Raw genomic sequence first — 16,124 nt, forward strand, 5'->3', positions numbered from 1 at the left:
CACACATTATTCACTAAGAATTCACCTCAACACCACATGTCACAGGGCTGCCCGGCACATACGCCCCCGCCTCTGGATTCTGAGCTCTGGCATCACCTCTTCTCCACCTGAACTCCCCCCGGCCTCAATCTAGACCCTCTCAGCCCAGAGTGAAGGTAGAGGAAACATGCTGGTTGCACTGTGGTCCTCTCAATCCCTTGATGCCATTCCTTCTTCCTCTTCCACAGTACTGATGCCAGAACAGCCTCCAAACCAGTGCTGCCCAAGAGGGAGACGTCACAAGCCACGAAGACAGACCACAGAGAGGATTTTAAACTTAGTAGCCCCTTTAAAAATATAAAAAAGAAATAGCTGAAATCAATTTTAATAAGGTGTTCTTTTTAATTCATTATATCAAAAATATCATTTCAAAATGTAACTGGTACAAAAAGTTATTAATGGGATATTTATCTGTTTTGGGTTACATCTTCGAATTTTGGTGTGTATTTTACACTCACAGAACATTCAGTTTGGATGACCCAGATTTCAGGAAGAGAATGTGTTCTGTCCAGTGGCTACCATATTGAACAGTGCTGGTCTAAGAGTTTCAACTGATCTGTTATAGCTTGGAGTCTTGGGAAGGGTGTGATTTTAGAGGACAGATGTTTCCTCTCATATATCTTTTATTTTTTCAGTGGGGCCCATTAAAATGCCAATAAATTCTTCTTTCTTCCAATAAATCCTTACTGATCCCAATTCCCTGTCTCTATATATCCAGTTGTCTGCCTGAAAGGACCCCCTCTCCCTTCCCCTTTCCCTATATGCCTCAAAGGCACCTATTTTTTTTTTTTTTTCTTCTTTGCTTCAAAAGGTTCTTCAGTGAACCAAAGCTGAAATGAATGTGGCCTCCCTGAATGTTCATGGAAGGTCTGCTTTTTCCACTGTTATTATATATAGTATGGGCTTTCCCTGGTGGCTCAGCAGTAAAGAACCTGCCTGCTAATGCAGGAGACGCGGGTTTGATCCCTGGGTGGGGAAGATCCCCTGGAGGAGGAAATGGCAACCCACTCCAGCATTCTTGTCTGGGAAATCCCATGGATAGATGAGCCTGGTAGGCCACAGTTCATGGGGTCACAAAGAGTCGGACACAACTTAACAAATGAGCATGCACACACATACAGTACACTGCACGGCATTTACTTGAGAACAGTCTATCTTTCTTAAGAGACAGAATTACATTAAAAAGAAGGGATGTGCCTTCTCTCTTGTGTTCTCCATATTTAACACAGGAACCCACACATGGTCGCTCTTAGCATGGCAGCTTGGTTCCCTGGGCAGTGGATGGTCTGAGAAAGAAAGAAAATGTGAGCAAGCACCCAAGACAAGAGCCAAGGTGTCTTTCAGAACTTGACCTTGGAAGTGACACGCCATCACCTCTGCCATATTCTCTTGATCACACAGATCACCCCTGGCCCGGTGTGGGAGGAGACTACACAGGTGTGAGTACCTGGAGGTGGGCATCCTTGGGAGCCATCATGAAGGATGGTGAGCAATGGAATACACCACTGCTAGACAATGGAAACCCTGAATTCAGGCCTTGATGGCACATAAGTCACTGATCTTAAGAACCTTTGCAACCAGCAAAGCCCAGCCCTTCCTGGTCTCCTGTCACACTGACGCTGCGGCTCAGTGTCTGTGCTATTCAATCACTTCTTGCCTGCTTCAGCGGGACCTCACATGAGTCCATCCCAGCAAGGCGGCCCTGAAGTCTGGTGAGTCAGCAACCACAACGAATGATGTGTAAGTGGACCTTGCTATGGATAAATACAGTTCCATTTACTGTGACGAATGAATTCCTTTGTCCAGGCTTGTTCACATTTTTGAAGATTTGGGAGAAATTTTGAAAGTGGAACCTATAACATCAAGGCTTTCTGCCGTTGAAAGCAATTAACCACACAGCAGTTGTAAACAAATGTAAAAAAAAAAACCCAGCTGTTTCACAAAAATACTGAAATTTATTTCAATGAAGGCAACAAGATTAGTTAATAACAGTATTAATAAGTTCAAATGTTATCTGTTTTAAATTTTAATGTTTTCACGGACCTATTAAAGACTTGGTAGGCAAATGTGGAGTGAATTTCCCAAAAACCGCAAAGCAAAACAGTTTTGTCACCCTATTGATAAATAAAAAAGAGTAAACAGGGCTTCCCTGGTGGCTCAGTGGTAAAGAATCTGCCTGACAGTACAAGAGACACAGGTTCGATCCCTGATCCAAGAAGATCCCACGTGCCTCAGAGTAGGCCTGTGTAGCACAACTATTGAACCTGTGCTCTAGAGCCCATGTGCTACAACTACTGAAGCCCACACACCCTAGAGTCTGTGCTCCAGAACAAGAGAGCCCACTGCAATGAGAAACCCGCACACAGCAAGAGAGAAAACAGCCCACACGGCAGTGAAGGTCCAGCACAGCCCTAAATAAATAAATAAAATTAGTTTTTAAAAAGAGTGAACAGGCATAATGTCCACATGAAAGTGTACCACAGTGAATCTTCAAATGTAAATTATTAAATACACGAACATAATGAGGTACCTGAGGCCTCTGGGTCCCCCAGGTCCATACTGGGGACACTACTGGTTTGCCTACCCTAATTTTAAACAAATGTTTAAAACAATGTTTGACCACGGCTAGTGTGTAGTAAGACATGCATGTACAAAAATTTAAAGCATGAGATTAGAAAATAAAGAGAGATCCCGGTTTTTAAAATATCCATACCACCCTGTGAGGCTCACACTGAAGACCATCGCCTTAGACAAAGCCATCCCGCACGTGTGTACTTGGACTTGCCTGTGGGACATGGCTGGCTCCTGAAATTGGGACAGAGGGGTGGCAGAGGGTGATTGACCCCCAGCTCTCATCTGAATTTAGACATCTTTGTAAGAACTCAGTAGAGGGAAAAGTGGATTGAACTCTAATATCCCTTGGGTTTCTAGAATACAGAAGCATGGCTGGTGAGGCTTCCCAGGTGGCGTTAATGGTAAAGAACCCACCTGCCAATGCAAGAGATGGAAGAGACATGGGTTCAATCCCTGGGTCAGGAAGATCTCCTGGAGGAGGGCATGCAACCCACTGCAGTATTCTTGCCTGGAGAATCCCATGGACAGAGGAGCCTGGAAGGCTACAGTCCCTGGGGTTGCACAGAGCCAGACACGACTGAAGCGACTTAGCACACATGCCCTGGAGCAGAGTAGCAGTCCTGGGTGGAGGCTGGTGGAAAGAGGGAACAGTAGGTCTCAGAGAGGAAACTGACTTGAAAGGGCTAGAATGTGAGCGAGGAGGCTGGGTGCTGGGATGGAGGTGGAAATGTGAGTGGATGCAGCTGATTACGTCAACTCCGGGCAAATTTACTGTGAACCTCTTGCTATTACAATGCAGAGCTGGGCAGGGCGTGCGAGGAGGGGCATCATTCTCTCTCTTACCCTGGAGAACTTGTCTGGAGAGATTTACAAAGGTCTCCAGAGAAGGGCTGGAGGTCTCTGCCCCATCCCAACAGGTCTATTAGGGCTTGAGCGGGAAAGTCAAAGCTCAGCCACACCAGGTTAAGAGGTAAGTGGAACAGCCAGTTCCATCCCAACACCAGAACTTGTCTCTTACTTCTGAAGGGCGGCTGATATGGGACTCAGGGAGCTGCCCCATTTTCTCTGCTCCTGGGAGTGGAGGGGGACTGTTTTCACCAACAATGTTACCTCTAACTGCACTGCAGTGGGAAAAAATAGTCCAGCTTGAGAGTGACCACCTAATGGAAATTCCCAGCTTGAGACTATTGCGTGGTCCTGGCTTGGGCAGCAATGGATTTACAAATGACCAGAACTGATTTCCAGACACATGTGAATACCCCTAGGGATTCTTAGAAAAAACTGAGAAAAGAATCCTGGAAGCAACTCATTTTTCTACAGCCAGGAAGGGTATGTTTATAACCCTGGTTTCCCTTGTACGAGCAGGCGAGTAGGAATGCAGCAGGAACTGAGGGGTAGGTTCCTGTCAAGCACCCGGACTGTCCTTCTAGCGCCACCAGATGAAGTCTGAAGACAGGGCCGTGAAAATGGACCAACAAATTCTGGCCACCTCACCAGATATTCTCCTCCTCGACAGAATAAATAATGTAAGGGCAGCTAGTACAATAGCTTTCATTTTAGAGCAGCACAAAAACATCTGTAGGGGAAATAAACAATCCCTTGCCTTTGGCCTAAGAGTTGGACCGAGTGAGGATGGAAACCAAGTAATCAAGCTGCCGGCTGGGAGGCGCTGACACACCCGTTCTTCTCTCGCTGCCGGAACTTCACTAAAATACAGGCAAGAAGTAAAAAGTGGCTCCAAGCCACGTGGCCAAAGAGACCTGAAGAGGAGACGACAGCACACAGCTGATGTCAACAAAAATTGAGAGCCAAAAGGTAGACTGCAGCTGATTTAGAAGCCCAGGGAGAGCTGAAACGTAAACTTGTAGCAGAGAGGGCCAAAGAAAACTGTTTCCCCTAGAGGATCTTGGAGAAACCCAGCTCTTTGAGTTCCAGCCCCCTCAGAAGGCGAGGAAAATAGGAGCACTAGTTGGAAGAGTTTGTTAAGTAGCACCGAGATCCCCAGATTCTGTCCCTGATTTTGTGCGGTCACGTGACTCTCCCCCTCCCCTCCATGCCCCCTGAAGACTAGAATTTTAGAGGAGTAGACTTTGACTTCCAAAGTCAAAAAGTAAACCGTCCTCAGAACAGTTGAGGGCAGACTGAGGGACTTACTGCAAAAGGCAATTTCGGTGAAAGTCTGTACCCTGGACACTGAGGCTTCCAGCTTTTCCTCCATCTTGGTAAGGAGATGATTAGCAGCGAATGCAGAAGCTTAGAGTTGAGTTGTCCAATATGGTAGCCACTAGTCAAAATAGGTAGTGGTTGTTTAAGCTTAAATTAGGTAAAATTAAATAAAATTTAAGATCCACTTTCCCAGCCATACCAGCCACTTTGCTAGTACTGAATAGCCACATGTGACTACAGGCCACCATATTGGATGGTGCAGATAGTGAACATTTCCATCACCACACAAGTTGGTCAGCATTGGATTAGATAATTCCTCTGGGGAAATTGACCAGACTGATAGGAAAAAACCTACAGAGACTGACAATTGTTTATTACTCGGAGTGAAACCCAAGGGTTAACAAGTGCCATTCACGCAAACAGAGGTTTCTATCAGAAATTTGGTGACTCATCCTTAAACATAGATGGCAAATCTGAATGATCTAAAATTTTAAGTAAGTCCTAACCATAGGAGACAAAAGGAGATAACAGAAAATATGCTGCATCCTTGAAAGAAAAATAGGAAAGTATAAAAATGCATGCTTAGTTGCTAAGTCATGTCTGACTCTGTAAAACCCCTTGGATTGTAGACTGCCAGGCTCCTCTCTCCATGGGATTCTCCAGGCAAGAATACAGGAGTGGGTTGCCATTTCCTCCTCCAGGGGATCTTCCCGACCCAGGGATCAAACCCGCATATCCTGCATTGTCAGGCAGATTCTTTACTGCTGAGCCACCAAAGGAAGCCCATTATCAAAATATGATAGGCAGATAAAAATGGAATGGATTAGGTGGCAAAGTCTCTTGGAGTGCCAAACAAACAAAAAAAGTTTAAAGATAAAAAGAGAAGCTCAAGATAATTAATATATCTGTCCATGAGATTCATCTTTCAACTAAAAGGATTTCCAGCAAAAGAGAAATGGAAATAAAGGGGAGGAAGAAAATCATCAAAAGAACAATAAAAAGAAATTCTCAGAACTTTTCAGATGGAAGGGGCCACTGAGTGTATAGCACTCTGAGTAAGACAAAATAAACGTGTACCAAAGCACATCATGACATTTTGAAAACTGGAGATAAAGAGCAGACATCTGGGTCTTCCTGAGAGCAAACGAGTCCCATACAAAGGATCAGGCGTCAGGATCACACTCATGTCATCAAAAGTGACCGTGAGAGCTGTAAGACAGAACCGTACCTCTAAAGTGCTAAGAAAAATGACTTTCAACCTCAAATTCTACACCCAAGGGTGAGGGTGGAATAAAGATATTTTCAAATTTGCAGTGAATTCAAAATTTACTTCCTGTGTCAGTTAGAGTGGAAAACAGTGGGCTCACTCAGATTGGGGAGAATTCACTGTTTACCGGGGAAGCCAACTAGGAATGGTGAGGTGCCCCATGGCTGCCCAGAGTGGGGAGCTCTCACAAAGCTGAGTTCCCCAAACTGGAGAGAGCTGCAGTCACAGGAGACAGCCACTGACAGAGGCGATGGCCACCACCAACTCACAGCTCAAAAAGAAGGGAGCTGGAGAACAAAGCTCCCGACTTCCTTTCCCTCCCACTCAACTTCCGTATCTCCCACTGCCCAGAGTCAACTGGAAGTCAGATGGCAAGGAGGCTACCAATGTCGTCTCCATAAATGCCAGCCTCCCAGGGCACAGAGTGGGAGGAGAGGACTCTGGGGTAACCACTGGAGATCTTCCCTCTCTGTAGTCTTGCTCAAGATGCCACTGAAAGATGTGGTTCAGTAACACAAGGGAGTAAATCAGAGGGGAAAAAAACAACACAAGATCCTAGAAACAGAGACTCATAAAAGATGGGATTGGGGTGGTCAGTGGGAAATCCCAGGGTAATAGTGCAGGAAACCTCAGAAAACATCTATGTGCCATCCCCAAAGAGCAAAATTCCAAACTGGAGAAGACAGAGTGCTCTTGAGAAGTGGCGCTACGAAAAGAAAGATGAAGACTAGTTGGCATCTTTGGGTTTCCCAGGTAGCTTAGTGGTAAAGAATCCACCTGCATTTCAGGAGATAAAGTTTCAAACTCTGGGTCGGGAAGATCCCCTGGAGAAGGAAATGGCAACCAACTCCAGCATCCTTGCCTGGGAAATCCCATGGGCAGAGGAGCCTGGCTGGTTACAGCTCATGGCTTCGCAAAAGGGTCGGACACGACTGAGCAACTAAACAACAACAAAAGTTGGCATGTTTAGGACTTAGGAGAAGATTATCAGGTTTATCAGACAGGGATGAATTAATGAGATTGTTGTTTTTTAAAAAAAAAAATAAGCAAGTGGGGGAAAAGAAAATTATTAGCTTCAAAGAAAATTTAAAAGTTGTACAGAAAGGAAATATAATTATTCACTACGACATACATTATAGTGTAATGTAGTGAGTGGTATTTACATAGCTGTGGTAGGTAGAACAAGGGCCACCAAGGATGTTCACATCTTGCTCCTTGGAATCTGGGAATTCTATCAGCATGGCGAAAGAGACTTGCAGATGTGAACAAGTTAATCTTGAAATTTGTAGATTTTCCTGGAGGATCTGGCTGGGCCCAATGTGATCCCATGTGGGAGAGGGAAGCAGAAGGACCAGCGTCGGAGGAGATATGATGATGAAAGCAGAGGTCAGAGTGAGGCAGTGTGAGAAAAAGTCAATCCACCATCACTGGATTTGAAGATGGAAAAGGGCTCCCAGTTGAGGGCTGTGGGCAGTAAGTGTTACATCTGAATTTTAAACTAAATGCATCCTATTCTTTTCTACAATAAAAATTTTAAAAGCAACTTTCATGGGCTTCCCCACAGGAGCTGGTGTCACCTTGCTCAGAGAGAAGTAAGTTTCCATTTCTTTGATTCAAGAAGAGTATTAAGAGGGAGTACATTCTGAGATGAGTGTCCCAGCATCCTAGGAGGAGAGACTCCGGGAGAAGAGAACCAGAGCTGGGTGACCTATCCAACACAGGCCATAAAGTCTAGGAGATCCATAGCAACGTGGAAACTAATCTGGAACGTAAAATAAAGACTAGGACCCTTGTGTGGAAAAGATGGCCAGGAGATGTCAGACCAAGCAACAGAATCCTTCCAGGATCCTGGGGAAGATGCTAATACTAGTGAAGCAGAACTGGACCAATTTAAACTATGGGCTATCTTAAGGAGAGGGGCACTGGACAAGTACTTAACTGGTTTTACATATCTTTTTTGGACATCTAATGTAACTAATGACAAATGCATGAAGTGGCTCTTGTAGTACTGCATGATCATCTGTGCAATAGACGATGGCAGCGCACTTCCTTCAGTAAAGACTCTGCTGAGTGGACTGCATGTGTGTGTTAGTTGCTCAAGACTCTTTGCAACCCCATGGACTGTAGCCCGCCAGGCTCCTCTGTCCATGGGATTCTCCAGCCAAGAATACTGGAGTGGATCCTTCTGACCCAGGGACAGAACCTGGGTCTCCTGCATTGCTGGCAGATTCTTTACTGACTGAGCCACCAGGGAAGCCCATGCTGAGTGGATTACTTTAAACAACTCACCTTCCAGTTATAATAGTTGACATTATTATTACTCCATATAGTCTTGATATTGTTTTACAGGGGAACACGTATTTTAAATTGTTGAACTAAGTCCCGGAATTCATTGCTACATGCCCAGAAGCACTGTCTTCTGAATCAATGCCAGATTCCCATAAAATGAATCACCAGCCCCACCATAAGGTTTTTAGAGTCTTATATATGTGATCCTCCATTGCCAAAATGATGATCATTGTTATCTTAATCTACTCCGAATCTTGTACTTTTTCAGGGCAGCTCCTGCCATGAGAAGCTAGTGGTGGTCTGCTGGAAGCGGTTCCTACAACCCTCTGCCCCACATCATGAAGGAATCACTTAGCTGGGAAAAGAGTGGAACAATAACCGAGGTCTCGGAGACATACTGCTTCCAATGGGTGGCCTCATCATTCACGACTGCCTGAGGAAGTGCAGACAGGAGAACGGGAAAAGGCCACCCATACTGAAGGGAGGGCGAATCTTGGGGCTGATATTCCCCTCACACGGCTCCTGGCTTTCACTTGACATGCTTTTAGGCTCTGCTCATTCTTTAGTCATCTCCCCCTCTCTCCTGTCTCGTTGCATCCAGCCTCTCCCGACCTGTGCACGATGCTCTGGGCTCTAGCCTTGCCTCTCAGAACTGGTTGCCCCCTCCTCCAACTCCTCTTCCCCTACTTTCCTCTTTCTTACCTCTTCCCAGCTGCATCTCTCTGCTCTTTTGGCACCAAATCACCAATGTCCATTGAACTATGCGAATACGAGAAGAACATTTTGAATGTCCTCTTCATGCACCTCCACGTCTATCTCCAGGTCTCATTCCACCCCAGGAATTCCTCACTTCCTTACTCACGCCAGCATAACCTAGGATGTCATTTCCAAGCAGACATTTGTCCCAGTCAGATTGGCTCAACCAACTCGTTTACTTATGCATTTGCTAACATCTACTAGATGTGGTTTTTAAATACAAAAGGACTTCTCCCTAAAGGCCCATGGTTCATGGTTAAGGATAAAAGTGTTAATTTATTAGCAGAGAATTAGGTACTTTTCAATGGTAAAGTGCCAAGTCAAGCCATAAACTATTCCTACATTGCTGTGTAGACAATAAGGTCTGGGCAATAAAGCCCATCAGCAAGCAGGGAGACAGAAGAGCGGAAGGACAGTTCTTGCCCCTGGAGGGGCCTTGTGTGAGTTCAGGAAAAGACCCAGAGAAGCAACAGTCACTTACAGCAGTCATCAGAAGAACATAGAGGTCTTCATAAAAGTCTTACACCTACCGGAACCTAAGAGACAGAGTGCGGGTTCGGGATGGGAACGTATCAGGGAGGACTCGATCGCTGTAACAGGGCTAAAGGAGGAATCAGCAGACAGTGGGAAGGTTCAGCAGGTCCACCTTCAGAAGGGGACAAAAATTACCTTTGAGGTTTCCACTCATGAACCTAGAGGGAGTTTAAAACTATATCCAAGGGATCAAGACAATAAGAACTTCATAAGAAGTTGAGCTACTAACTTCATCTTGGTAATTTTTTTTCAGTTACTACTTTCCTTTTGTGATCAGTAGCAAAGAGCCTTACAAACGAAAAGCTCTTTTGCATTTGTCTTTGGACAAAGACAAAGCTGCTGGTGGCAGCTTCTGAAGGAGAGGGAAGTGGAGCTTCGGCAGAGGGGGCAAAGGAGACCACGGGGCGCTGAGTGGGATCTTAGGAGAAAACCCGGAGCTGCAGTAGATAATCCATCTCAGGGTTCCACCAAACCCGGCGACAGAACGTGTGGCTCTGTGACAGCCCTTGCACCGGAGCACGAATGATGTGACTTTCCCCTTGGGCCTCACTGCCCCTCTGAGGAGCGCTGCTTTGGGCTGCAAGAGTGTCCGAAGCCAGTTGGTGGCATAAAAATGCTACAAGGCCCAGAGTCCCCCATCCCTCCCAGTGTCAGCTGCATTCCTCCAGCCCTGTTACAAAACCATCAAAATGCATCTTCAGCCTCAGGCTGGGAGGGGTCCGTCCAGGGTCAGGACAGACTCTTTATCTGTATGGAAAATCTACCAAGTTCATTGTGTGCCCAGCTCCACAACAGTCTCCTCTAAGACTACAAGGAGGCCTTAAAGATTTGGTGTTTTTTTTAAATATAAAAGATAGACTGTTCTAATGGGGGCAGTTGCATGTGTAAAGGTTAGGAGTGCTGTTTGGGAGCCAGTCTGCCAGTGTTCAGATCACAGCTCTGTCTCTTACTGACTCTACGATTTTCGGTTAGTCATCTAACCTCTCTGCGGCCCAATCCTCATCCATATAGTTGAGACAGGGCGCCTACCCACCTCATGGGGCAGTGTTCTCAGGAAGAGGCGCACCTTGATCTGAGCCTGAAGGAAAGGTAGGGCACGTGTAGGTAAGGAGACAGACAGGAGCATGCCGGGCTAAGGGGTCGGCCGCAGGCACGGTCCAGTCTGAGGCAGGAGACGGACAGACCCCACGTGGCCCCTAGTGCTTCTGTGACCCTCCAAGCTGACCACAGGAAGCACGGGCTGGGGAAGCCACACATACACCTCCAAGGCTGGGATAGTCCTTCTCCCAGGACCCAGTGCGGCTCACACAAAAAAGGGGGGACCCCCTTGTACAGACAAATGATAACAGATGGACATCTTAGTCCTCGGCCCCCACCTTCTTTCACTGAGCACCCCGGGGAGATAGCAGAGGATAGGAGAGCACAAGAGGTCGGTCTGGCTCGAAGCCCACTCTGTCACAGATTCGACTTCACCCCTGGAGTCTCAGTTTCTCCCAGGAGAAATGATTCTGCATGATTCTGCTACAAAACCATGCAGACCCAGGGCTCAAGGGAATTCATTGGTTTGCAGCTCCTCAAACAAACTCCACCCTCTCCCACCACTGTGCCTTGGGAGATGGGTGTAGGGGAAGTGGGACCTGGGGATCCGGGTCCATTGAGGGGACCCTGTGAGCTTCAGACCTGCTATAGCAGGGCAGGGCACATCGTGGATGGTCAACGCATACGTAAGGACGCATCAGAGCCACGTCTCTGAAACCTGGGCTCGTGGCTCACACATGCACAGAACTCAAATCCGCATGGTCAGATTGCAGGCTAGTTTTCCAAGGGACCAGAAACCGCCCCCAACATCTCAGGAGAGGCTGATAATTGAGCACAGCAGCCCCTGCTCTCTCACACGCACAATTGCCCGGGTTTTCACATGCAAATAGCCATCTGCACATGGTTTCTTTGGTAAATGCCAACTTCATAGGTGCAATCCAGGTGCCCGGATTTGAGAACTTGGCATAGAGAAGAGCACGCAAGCTTTAGGTTCGTGATGGCCTGGCATCGTCACTGTAATTAGTCCCAATGGATGCGTCTGTCGTTCAGTAACAATGCTAGATGATTCGGCCTCGCTCCCTCATCTCAGGGGCCCCCTTCCCCCATTCACCCCTTTTACAAGAAAAGCCAGCCACGTCTTGCTCCACTTTTCCCCCCCACCCCCACCCCTGCCTTGTGAAATGAAAAGCCCAGATGTGGGTGACCCATCTGTAGTGTGCGTCACGTTTTTAGCATCTTCTTTATTTAGAGCTGGGAGAAAGAGACTCATTAGAGAGGAAGTCCACAATGAAATTAGGAAACATTTGATCAGACCATTGTCCCCGCACAATATGTGCAATGAGGGAGATGCCGGAGCTGGCTGCAAATCTTCGATGTGTTTCAGTCTCGAAGGCTTGCTGGTCCCATGCTGACCAGAAAGGGGAGCCTGACAGTTCCCTGACCAGAATCCAAGCTTCTGGAAGAGGGGAGCACCGTCAGGGCAGCAAATTTTCTCTCTTTCTCTCCTTAAAGGACTTTGAGTTTTTAAACAGCTTTAGATTCACAGGAAAAGTGAGAGGAGGGTACAGAGGTTTCCCAGCGACCCCCAGCCCCAACACACGCGCAGTCCCCTTCCCATTACTTACATCCCCATCAGGACCGATGGACCTGCACTGGCACACCAGTATCACCACAGTCCTCATGTCCATCGTTCACACGCCGGTTCACACTTGGTGGTGTTCAGCCCCTGAGTTTGGACAAAACATGATGACGTGTATCCACTGCTACAGTATCACACAGGGTACTTGGGCTGCCTGAAAAATCCTCTGTGCCACGCTGGTTCATCCCTCGAGCCTTCTTAACTCTGGCAACCACTGATCTTTTTTACTGTCTCCATAGTTTTGCCTTTTCTAGACTGTCATATAGTTGGAACTGTGTGGGATGGAACCTTCTCAGTTGGGCATCTCTCACTTAGTAATATATGTTTAAGTTTTTCATGTCTTTTTGTGGCTTGATAGCTTGTTTCCTTTTAGCACTGAATAATCCCATTGTCTGGATGAACTACAGTTTATTTAGCAAATTCTCTTTTCCCTGTGGCTTCACTCTGCCATGGAAGTCGTCAGGACAGCCTGCGCCTTCACCAGCCTCAGTCCTTCCCTGTTGTCTCAAGAGGCATTTCCAGAGACCCACTGGGGAGGATTAGCTCCTCCCAAAGCTTCTAGCCTTTGGCAGCAGGACTTTCCTTCAGCCTCTTGGCATTTAAAGGGCAGAGGTTTGCTCCCAGGGACCCTATGCCAAGGACTTGATGCATGAAAACCACTCTTGAACTCCAATTCCATTTCTGGTATCCCAACTCACTTATTAAACAAAGCAGAAGATCAGAAATATATAGACTCCAAAACAGGTGGACTGGCGACACCTTTCAAGCTCAGGGTAAACCGTTTTGCTACAAGGATGTCCAGTCACAGCTCCAAATACTCAATCTGCATTGCATCAAAATCAGCCCAATTCGACATAAGAAGAAATTAAACCACGGAGAAATGGACCCTAGAGCCCTGAGTTAAGAGGGAAAAGTCTGGATTTCAAAAAATAAATACTGGCTCTAGCCCTGATTTGGTCATTAGGACTTTTGACCTCACATGTGACAGAGCTCAGACTAGCTGTCTTAACTTAGAAGGTTGCTGTGAAAGTACAATATAAAGATAGCTAATAAAGCAAACAGGAGGATTAAAACATCACATTAAAGTGTTTAGTTTTATTACTAACAGATCACATAGCAAATTCTCTGTTATTTGTGGGATGAGAATTCACCCCCCATCTGCTAAATCTATCTAAGTGACATTCAAGATTTGCCATTTTCAGAAGACACAGAAAATCCATTTCTTGGTCCCAGTTACCTAACACAAAGTTTAGCACTGAATATAGAAACCTGAAGAGGAGCAGTTGACCAAGTGATACAAACTTAGCATCTGACATGCAGTAGGGACTCAATACAGACCCTTTCTGAATCCATTAATTAATGAAAATTATGTAGAGAAAAACCCTACTAAAGATAAAGGCAAGTTTATTCAACAAATACTTAGCATCCGTAAACACCTCATGTGTACACACCTTTGTTGTTTAGCTAATGTATAAGCTGAATCAGAACTCCTTTATCCATGATTCTCCATCAGCTTTCTCTGCATGGAACTTTGGTGAGCACCGCCAACTGCCATTTTAAAGAAGAGAAGGGTATAAACAGAGAGACGCACGGAAAACTGAGAAATGACAACAGATGATACAGCAACCAAAACGAGGTGGCAGGAAACCTGGAAACAAACCTATACAAATGATGAATTCGAAGTAAATACCTCCACACATCACCACAAACCTCGGAGGCGCCATTGTACTGATTTCCTTAAAGGCATCATAGTGTACAAGTCCATGTTTCTTTCATTATTGCGTTAATCAAGGTAACACTGAAACTAACTTAACCCTTTCTTAATAACTCCCTGTGTGTTGTTTTTTAAAAGACAGGAGACACCTGCGGTCTATTTTAATGGCACCTTATGTTAAACACAGAGGATACAAGAGGAACAGTTAATCATTAACACAAAAGACCTTTATTTTTATTTTCCGCTATTTCTTTAAACCTGTTCTTTAGGATAATGATTTCACTGTTCCTGGACGAATCTTCAGGAAATATCCACGACCCTTCTGGCTTTCTTAGGCAAGGAGAGAGGCTCCAGGTCCTTGTGCCTTCTGCCTGCGGAGTCCACTTACCAACACTGATCCCATGGAAGCTCTTCCTTGATTTCAGGGCACTGGTTGCCTTATTCTAAAATTCTCCTCATAAGATCAGTAGACACTTCACCACAGGCTGGGTGAGGGGCTTCTGGAAGATGGGCCCAGAAGTCGTGCAGTAAGTTTCCAGATGTTTCCTTTCTGCATTTGTATCTGGATGCCCTGCTGCACACCTGCTTTGCTATCTGATATCTGTGATACCTTTTGCCTCAGTCCAGACTTCCAGTTTAACATTTGATTACATTAGAAACTTTCCACATAGAATAATATACATTGGGGAGGGGGATTAAGTGTTAAACAAGATAGCCATTCAACATGCAGAATTACTCATTTACCAAGGGTTTGGGTAGGTTTTTTTTCTTTCTTTTTTTTTTTTTTTTAACTATATTTGGATTTTTAATGAAATGTTTCCAATTTAAATCCAGATGTTTGAGATCATGTAAGTAGACAAAAGTTGGAAAAGTAAATTACAGGATAGCCAAAGAGTCCTGTTTTTGCTATCATTATTTAGATGTGATCTGACCACACATGGAATTGTATATCAGAAAATCTGGATCCAAGTCTAGATTCAGACACTGAACTTTTCTCTACCTGGAAGAAGCTACTTGGGCCTCTGAACCCAATTTCTCCATAACCAATAAACAGATACATACACTGTGTTCTGAGAATCCAATAATGTAAGCAGCTACCCCTACTGTGAAAAACCCATATTTTGCTTGGAATACAAGCAATAAACATGCAATTTATGCCAAAGAATTTGTGTTGGTTTTAAAATATGTCCACACGTTTCTCTGATACACTTCTGTTCAAAGAGTAGAGTCTAATTCTCCTTCCCTTTAGACTGCGCTGTACTTAGCAAACTGACTTTTCATCAATAGAACACGGAAGAAGTGACAATGTATGGCCCCCCAAGATTAGGATGGAAAAGGAAGTGTGGCTTTTTCCTTTCTCTCTGATCACTCTCTCTGGGAGAAACCAGCTGCCATGTCGTGAGGACGTGGAAGCACTCCATGGAGAGGTCAATGTAGTGACGAACGAGTCACTACAGTCATATGAGTCAGAGGGCCCTCCGGCACCAGGTAAGCCTTCAGATGATAGAAACCCTGGCTGATCGTGTAACTGCAGCCCTACAGAAGTCTTCAAGCCAGAACCACCCAGCCTTTCCACTCCCTCATGCCTGAACCACAGAAACTGCAGTTTAACAAAGGTCTATTGATTTAACTCAGAAGAATTTATTGTGCAAAGATAAAGAAATAAAACAAAATTGATCAGATTTTCTATTCTATTCTGAGAATCAACAATACTCATGAAATCAGTGATTTTGAAACAAACAAACATGAACTCTCACTTGGAAAAGAAAAAAAACTGTCATTTCCAGATATTTATCATTGAAATTCTAATGAAACAGTTCTTGAATCTGGTCCCTTTAAACCACTAGTTCATTGAAGGTACTGTGTATATATTAAAAAAGTTCACATGGTAACAAATTATTTTTAAATGGATGATAATAGCACAGATATGCATACTCTAAACTGTGCTATGTACACAACTGACACTAAAAAACCTAACAATGCACCTAAAGCTACTTCTAGCTGTTTCTTGTACTTATTAAAAAATAAGAGCATTGATTTGCTTTTTATTTGTTTAGAAACTTATTTTGTAAAAGGAAAGCAGATATATGTTTATTGTGAAGATAAAC

At 45.1% G+C, this 16,124-nt stretch overlaps 1 long non-coding RNA gene across 1 annotated transcript; it reads right to left on the minus strand.

The window, feature by feature from the left end:
* Nucleotides 1-1,085: 1,085 nt before the first annotated feature.
* LOC110124537 (uncharacterized) lies at nt 1,086-13,544 on the minus strand. Its single transcript, XR_011484028.1, has 3 exons — nt 13,001-13,544; nt 12,289-12,389; nt 1,086-1,325 (listed from the first exon to the last, which is right to left on the minus strand). It is a non-coding gene; the product is annotated as an uncharacterized lncRNA (long non-coding RNA).
* Nucleotides 13,545-16,124: the final 2,580 nt, after the last annotated feature.

This window comes from Odocoileus virginianus, chromosome 27 (genome assembly GCF_023699985.2).
Source record: "Odocoileus virginianus isolate 20LAN1187 ecotype Illinois chromosome 27, Ovbor_1.2, whole genome shotgun sequence".
NCBI lineage: Eukaryota > Metazoa > Chordata > Mammalia > Artiodactyla > Cervidae > Odocoileus > Odocoileus virginianus.